The sequence below is a fragment of the Cetorhinus maximus genome, chromosome 8 (assembly GCF_964194155.1).
Source record: "Cetorhinus maximus chromosome 8, sCetMax3.hap1.1, whole genome shotgun sequence".
In the NCBI taxonomy this organism is placed as follows: domain Eukaryota; kingdom Metazoa; phylum Chordata; class Chondrichthyes; order Lamniformes; family Cetorhinidae; genus Cetorhinus; species Cetorhinus maximus.
Genome location: NC_135886.1, coordinates 57,752,609 through 57,761,173, shown reverse-complemented (window position 1 = coordinate 57,761,173; position 8,565 = coordinate 57,752,609). Strand labels below are relative to the sequence as shown.

Here is an 8,565-nt window from a genome sequence, read left to right as displayed (position 1 = left end):
TTGTTGATATGATGTAGGGCATGAGAGGAGTCACGGATGTAGGTGGGAAGGGACTGGACAAGGGGAGAGAGAATGGAATCAAGATAGCAAGAAATGAGTTCCGTGGGGCAGGAACAGGCTGACACGATCGGTCTGCCGGGACAATCCTGTTTGTGGATTTTGGGTAGGAGGTAGGAGTGGGCTGTCTGAGGTTGGGAGACTATGAGGTTGGAAGCAGTGGAGAGTAGATCTGCAGAGGAGATGAGGTCAGTGACAGTCCTGGAAACAATGGCTTGATGTTCAGTGATGGGGTCATGGTCCAGGGGGAGGTAGGAGGAAGTGCCTGCGAGTTGACGCTCAGCCTCTGCGAGTTAGAGGTCAGTGCGCCAGACAACAACAGCACCACTCTTGTCAGCAAGTTTGATGACAAAGTCAGGGTTGGACCTGAGAGAATGGAGTGCGACAAGTTCAGAAAGAGACAGGTTAGAGTGAGTGAGAGGAGCAGAGAAGTTGAGACGACTGATGTCACGCCAACAGTTCTCAATGAAAAGATCAAGAGCAGGTAAGAATCCAGAGGGAGGGGTCCAGGTGGAGGGAGAATATTGGAGGCGGGTAAAAGGATCCGTTGAACGGGGAGAGGACTCCTGCCCCAAAGAAGTGAGCACGGAGACGAAGGCGGCGGAAGAAGAGTTCAGCATTGTGCCGAGCCCGAAATTCATTGAGGTGAGGGCGTAAGGATATGAAACTGAGTCCTTTGCTGAGGACTGAACGTTCAGCATCAGAGAGGGGAAGGTCAGGGGATATGATAGAGTGAGAAGTTTGGTTGGCTGAGACCTTTGGGAACCTGACTAAAGGAGAGGAGGTGCCCAGCAGAGAATCCTTTCAGCCACCATTAAGCATGATGGCAAAATTATTGGTGTTGATTTTGCAAAGAGTGCAAGGAAGGACCTCTCCTTTAGTGATGGAAATCGGATCAGTCCATGACTGTTGCAAGTACAGTCATTGCTGCAGCTCGGTGGTCATCAAGCCAGGCTCAACAGGGTTCAGATTACAATTACCTCCCACTATCTGAACTTGTTAACTATGGTCAACATTACACACAGAAGTTGCAGGAATACCAGCACTTTCAACAAGGGCCTATGGACCACAGTCAACAACCATCTGTCACATACCAGGCATCAGCTACTTTCACAGGTCCTGCTGGTAGTACTTCTGAAAACACACCTATATTGTCGGTTCAAATATATTCAAGAAGCTTTCAAAGCTACCAGCAAAGTGCTCAGATAGATGTTGGACGTCTAAACGACACATGCCGGTCAACAGCGTACCCAGGTGCTGCTTCTTCAGACTCCAAATTCTCTGTACGTGATGTTTCCAGTTACCAGTATGATGATTCATCTGGATTTTACTTGATCAGCAGACTGGACTTTACTATGATCCTAACTCTCAGTACTACTATAGTACACAAACTCTACAATACTTATATTGGAATGGAGCAAAGCAGAAGTATCTGCCTGCATCCAAAAATACTGCACAACAGAATGCTGCTGCTAGTGCAGCTAATAAAGATGATAAAGAGAAAAAAGAAAAACCAAAGAGCAAAACTGCACAGCAAATTGACAAAGACCTGGAACAATGGGCTAAGAGTTTGAAAAAACAAAGAAAATTTCAAATCCAGCTTCCAGGCCATTGGGCAGCTTAGAGAGGATGAGTAGAAGGAGTCTGCAGTGGCAGATGCTGGCTTTGCGTCGTTTGAGAGAAAGCAAAGTACTTCAGCAGAGAGGTCACTAGCAACAGTCAAAGTCCTAAGGAGGTCTGCTACTCCTGATGAAGGGACTATATGCTGAAGAGCCCACAGTAAGGTCCTATAGCAGCTTACATTGGAGAAAGTGATACTGAAGAACATGAAAAGACCAACGATGGAAAGGAGAAACTGACAGATTGGAAGAAAATGGCCAGCCTTTTGTATAGAAGACAGTTCCCCAGTAAAGAAATATTCATTGGATGTCAGCAACCCCTGAACTGCACAAACAAAATCTAGAGATTCACAGAAGAGCAAAAGTGACAGAACTTGAAGCTTTAGAGAAGACTGAACGAGAGATGAAGAACAGAAACAGGGCAGCAGAAATGAAAGAGAAGCATGGAATCCCAGAGCCCAAGAGGGATTTTTTTACACTCCAAGTTATTGATTTTGAGCAACCAACTAAAGTTGGAATTGGCAGAGATAATATTGGAAGCTGGATGTTACGAACCAAAGGCTGGAACAAAGGTTCAGGACTTGGTTGAAACCAACAAGGCATTCCTGCTCCAATTGAGGCACAATTAAGAGTGAAAGAAGCTGGACTTGGAACATGTGAAAATTCTTACAGTGTCAACACTGCAGATATCTCTAAAGATTCTGTCCCAGAAGCCATTTTTGCCAGATTCTCAGTAATGGAATAATATTTCTTGTATTGTAAATAATGATACAATGATTGCTTTGTTGTGCAAGAAAGGATGTTAATGGGTTAGCTTTTTTTTTCACTTTTCCTGCTTTGGTTACATTTGTAAGTTTAACAACTACATTTTAATCTTTTAAATTCTGACTTTATAAAACTGGAGGTTATGGTGGGCATGTGATACAAGTGAAAGACTGGAAGTTAAGTGTGGATGTTAGAATGAATATGTATTGTTATGATACTTGCTGGAGAGCAGGAGGTCGGGAACTCCAAAGGATTGACAAACTTCAGAGTTTCCATGCATGCGAAGACTGGGAGTGGGCAACACATGCTTTTCTGCATTTTTAAGTTCTTCAGGCTGAGGACCAGCCCAGTGTGCCTGTGCATGAAGGAAAATGGCATGAAAACCGAGGCCAAGTTTTTGGTAAGATTAAGTTAGGGACCAATAATGTTTTGTTTAAAGTAGACAAAGTTTGAGATTCAAGACACTTGCTCAGTGAATAAAGCCACAAGATTCCACTGATTTTGAACAAACAAACTTTACAAGGTCAAAAAGATAAAACAATTTGCAATATCTTTCTTGTACTCTAACATTCAGGTTTAATATGAGGTACATGCGAATTAACAAGTAAACCATGGTCAAACACATCACACTTCACAATAAATGGCCAATGCGACCAAGAGAGAGTGCATGGAGTTCTCAACAACTCACCCAGATGTCAGTAAACAGTCGCACTGAAACTCTGTCTCTCTTACAAAAGATTCCAGTATTCACCTCTGAAGATCATGCCTTGAAATTCTCAGCATAAGTCTCTCCAACTCAGATAGCATCAATGATGGCCCACCTCGCAGGGTTTCAGTTTCATCTCCTGAGATCCTGTTCCCTGGATCCTTGAGTATGCATTCAAGCACTAACTCACAAGCACAACTTCAGCCCTTGGGCCGTGCCAAGCAGAATACTACTGCTCCAAAAGTGTACCTTCACCCCAGTGGCCCACAGCCAGAGTCACCAATCTTCTGCTGCTTTCTTGGATCTTCAGGGCTTCTCCTGAGCTTAAAGTCTGCTAACCGCAGCCTTTTCTTATTTTATAAACTTAACTGGGACCTCTTCCTGTCCCTGTACCCTGTCTGGGACTCACCCTCTCCCCTGCCTGGGACACTTGTTTTCAATTGCACTCCGCTCCCAGTCACATAATCCGGGTTTTCATACCATTTTTCTTCATGCACAGGCACACTGGGCTGGTCCCCGGACCACAGAACTTAAAAATGCAGAAATGCATGTGTTGCCCACTCCCAGCCTTCACATGCATGGAAACTCTGAAGTCTGCCAGGACTTGGAGTTCCGACCTCCCACTCTCCAGCGAGGTAAGTGTAGCTTTCGTAACACATTCTCTCTCTCAGAAGAAAGAATCACAGAATCACACAGTGCAGAAGAGGCCCTTCGGCCCATCAAGTCAGCACTGACATGTGAAAAACACCTGACCTACCTACCTAATCCTATTTACCAGCACGTGGCCCATAGCTTTGAATGTTATGACGTGCCAAGTGCTCATCCAGGTACTTTTCAAAGGATGTGAAGCAACCCGCCTCCACCACCCTCCCAGGCAGTGCATTCAGACTGTCACCACCCTCTGGATAAAAAATTTTTCCTCACATCCCCCTAAACCTCTTGCCCCTCACCTTGAACTTGTGTCCCCTCGTGACTGACCCTTCAACTAAGGGGAACAGCTGCTCCCTATCTACCCTGACCATGCCCCTCATAATCTTATACACCTCGATCAGCTCGCTCCTCAGTCTTCTCTGCTCCAACGAAAACAACTCAAGTCTATCCAACCTCTCTTCATAACTTAAATGTTTCATCCCAGGCAACATCCTGGTGAATCTCCTCTGCACCCCCACCACTGCAATCACATCCTTCCTCTAATGTGGCAACCAGAACTGCACACAGTACTCCAGCTGTGGCCTCACCAAGGTTCTATACAACTCCAACATGACCTCCCTACTTTTGTAATCTATGCCTCGATTGATAAAGGCAAGTGTCCCATATGCCTTTTTCACCATCCCACTAACATGCCCCTCCGCCTTCAGAGATCTATAGACACACACGCCAAGGTCCCTTTGTTCCTCAGAACTTCCTAGTGTCATGCCATTCATTGAATACTTCCTTGTCAAATTACTCCTTCCAAAGTGTATCACCTCACACTTTTCAGGATTAAATTCCATCTGCCACTTATCTGCCCATTTGACCATCCCGTCTATATCTTCCAGTAGCCCAAGACACTCAACCTCACTATTAGCCACCCAGCCAATCTTTGTGTCATCTGCAAACTTACTAATCCTACCCCCGGATAGTCATCTATGTTATTTATATAAATGACGAGTAATAGGGGACCCAGCACAGATCCCTGTGGTACGTCACTGGACACTGACTTCCAGTCACTAAAGCAGCCCTCTGTCATCACCCTCTGTCTCCTACAACTAAGCCAATTTTGAATCCACCTTATCAAATTACCCTGTATCCCATGTGCATTTGCCTTCTTGATAAGTCTCCCATGTGGGACCTTGTCAAAGGCTTTGCTGAAATCCATATAAACTACATCAACTGCTCTACCCTGATCTACACGGCTGGTCACCTCCTCAAAAAATTTGTTAGGCATGACCTCCCTCTGACAAAGCCATGCTGACTATCCCTGATCAAACCTTGCCTCTCCAAGTGGAGATAGATTTTCTCCTTCAGAATTTTCTCCAATAGTTTCCCTACCACTGACGTGAGCCTCACTGGCCTGTAGTGCCCTGGCTTATCTCTCCAACCCTTCTTAAATAGCGGAACCACATTAGCTGTACTCCAGTCCTCTGGCACCTCTCCCGTGGCCAGAGAGGAATTAAAAATTTGGGTCAGAGCCCCTGCGATCTCCTCCCTTGCCTCCCTCAGCGGTCTGGGACACAAATCATCCAGACCTGGAGATTTGTCCACTTTTAAGCCTGCCAACACATCCAATACCTTGTCAATCCCTATATCAATTTGCTTAAGAATTTCGCAGTCTCTCTCCCCGAGTTCGATACCTTCATCCTCATTCTATTGGATGAAGATGGATGTGAAGTATTCGTTCAACACTCTAGCAATGTCCTCTGGCTCCACCCATAGATTGCCCCCTTGGACCCATATAGGCTACTCTTTCCCTGGTTATCTTCTTCCCATTGATATATTTATAGAATATCTTGGGATTTTCCCTACTTTTACCAGCCAGAGCTTTCTCATATCCCCTCTTTGCTCTCCTAATTGCTTTCTTAAGCTCCACCCTGCACTTTATGTACCCTACGAATGCCTCCGCTGATTTGCTTCCCTTGTACCTGCTAAAAGCCTCCCTTTTCCTTTTCATCGTATCCTGAATATCTCTCGTCATCCATGGTTCTCTGGGCTTTTTACTCCTTCCTATCACCCTAGAGGAAACATGTTGAGCCTGTACCCTCCCCATTTCCTCCCCACTGCTCCTTTGTAGATTTCCCCACAAGTAACTGTTCCCAGTCTACCTCGGCCAGATCCTGCCTTATTTTACTAAAATCCGCTCTCCCCCAATCCAAAACATTTTTTGCAACTTGTCTTTTTCTTTGTCCATAACAAGCTGTGGTCACTATCACTAAAATGTACCATGCTGTGGTCACTATCACTAAAATGCTCCCCCACCACCACCGCCTCAGCCAGCTGTCTGGCTTAATTCCCCAGAATTAGGTCCAGCACTGCGCTGTCCCTTGTTGGACCCTCTACATATTGACCTAAAAAGTTCTCCCGTACACATTTCAAGACATCCACTCCATCCAAGCCCTTAACATTATGTCTATCCCAATTAATGTTGGGAAAGTTGAAATCACCTAATATAATTACCCTAATGTTATTGTTTTTATGCACCTCCGCAAATTGTGCACATATTTGCTCCTCAATTTCCCGCTGACTATCTGGGGGTCTATAATAAATGCCTAACAATGTGGCTGCCCCTTTTTTATTCCTAAACTCTATCCACAAAGCTTCATTCGATGCCCCTCCAAGATATCATCTCTCCTTACTGCAGTAACTGACTGCTTAACTAATAATGCAATGCCTCCTCCTCTTTTACCCCCTCCCCTGTCTTGCCTAAAGATTCAATATCCCGGAATGTTGAGCTGCCAACCCTGCCCCTCCCTCAACCACGTGTCGGCGATGGCTACTATATCATAATTCCATGTGTCAATTCTCACCCTTAACTCATCCATTTTACCTGTAATACTCCTGGCGTTAAAGTAAAGGCCATCCAGCCTTGCCTTACTCCCTTGAAACTTAATGCAGCTGTACTCCCTCTGACTTGATCGTTTTACTGTATTATGATGTGGCCCTATTCTGCTAATATCCTGTGTCCTCTCCCCCTGCCGAATTAGTTTAAACTCCTCCCAACAGCACTAGCAAACCTTCCCGCAAAGATGTTAGTCCCGCTCTGGTTCAGATGTAGACCATCCCACTTGTACAGGTCCCACCTTCCCCAGAAATGGTCTCAGTGAAACAGGAATCTAAAACCCTCCCTCCTGCACCAACTCTTAAACCACCTATTCCATCTGGGCTATTCTCCTATTTCTGAGCTCGCTAGCACGTGGCACTGGGAGTAATCCAGAGATTACAACCTGAGAGGTCCTGCTTTTTAGTCTGTTGCCTAACTCTCTGAATTCTTGATGCAAGACCTCATCCCTCTTTCTACCTATGTCATTGGTACCAACATGTACCATGACCTCTGCCTTATCACCCTCCCCCTTCAGGATGCCCTGCAGCCATTCAGTGACATTCTGGACCCTGGCACCAGGGAGGCAACACACCATCCTGGAGTCACGTTGACGGCCACAGTAGCGCCGTCAGTAGCGTCTGCTCCCCTGACTATAGAATCCCCTATTACTATTGCTCTTCCTCTCTTCCTCCCCTCCTGTACAGACTGACTGCTTGTGGTGCCAGAAGCTTGGCTCTGTCCGCACTCCCTGGAGGAACCAGCCTCCAAAATGGAATACCGATTTGCAAGTGGGACCCCAGGGGACTGCTGAACTACCTGCCTGTTTCTCTTGGACTGCCTGGTGGTCACCCATTCCCTTCCTTCCTCAAGTCCCTTCAGCTGCGGTGTGACTACCTCTCTAAACGTGCTATCCACGATGCTGTCAGACTCGCGGATGCCCCACAGTGTCCCCACCTGCCGTTCCAGCTCTGAAACCCGAGATTCCAGGAGCTGCAGCTGGACACACTTCCTGCACACATGCTGGTCCCGGGCACTGGAAATGTCCCTGGCTTCCCACAAGAAGCATGAGGAGCACACCACGGCTTTGAGCTCTCCTGCCATGACTTATCCCTTTAAATTAAACCTTTTAAATCAATTACTCTAGGGCCCTTCTTTCCTGATCCTCGTTACTATAGAATATACAAACTATAAACTCCTCAGATACTGGCACAGTCCATGTCCAAATGCAGCAAAACCTGGACAATATCCAGGCTTGTGCTGACAAGTAGCAAGTAACATTCAAGTCACACAAGTGCCAGGCAATGACCATCTCCAACAAGAGAGAATCTAACCATTGCTCCTTGACATTCAATGTCATTACCATTGCTGAATCCCCACTATCAACATCCTGGGGTTACCATTGACCAGAAACTGAACTGGACCAGCCACATAAATACTGTAGCTACAAGGGCAGGCCAGTGGCTTGGTACCCCACAGCAAGTAACTCACCTTCTGATGCCCTGCAGCCTGTCCACCAGCTACAAAGCACAAGTCAAGAATGTGATTGAATACTCTCCACTTGCCTGGATGAGTGCAGCTCCAATAACACTCAAGAAGCTTGACACCATCCAAGACAAAGCAACCCCCTTGACTGACATAAAAGCAAAATACTGCAGGGGCTGGAAATCTGAAACAAAAACAGATAATGCTGGAAAACCTCAAGTCCAGCAGCATCTATGGAGAGAGAAACAGAGTTAATGTTTCAAGTCCATATGACCTGAAGAAGGGTCATACAAGCTTGAAATGTGAACTGTTTTTCTCTCCACAGATGCTGCGAGACCTGCTGAGTTTTTTCCAGCATTTTCTGCTTTGGACCCTTGATTGGCACTCCATCCATAAACATTCACTCCCTCCAAAGATGC

The 8,565-nt window shown here is 46.0% G+C and overlaps 1 pseudogene; it reads left to right on the top strand.

Moving 5' to 3' along the window:
- The first annotated feature begins 201 nt into the window (after positions 1-201).
- Positions 202-3,548, top strand: LOC144683183 (RNA-binding protein 5 pseudogene; annotated as a pseudogene).
- Positions 3,549-8,565: the final 5,017 nt, after the last annotated feature.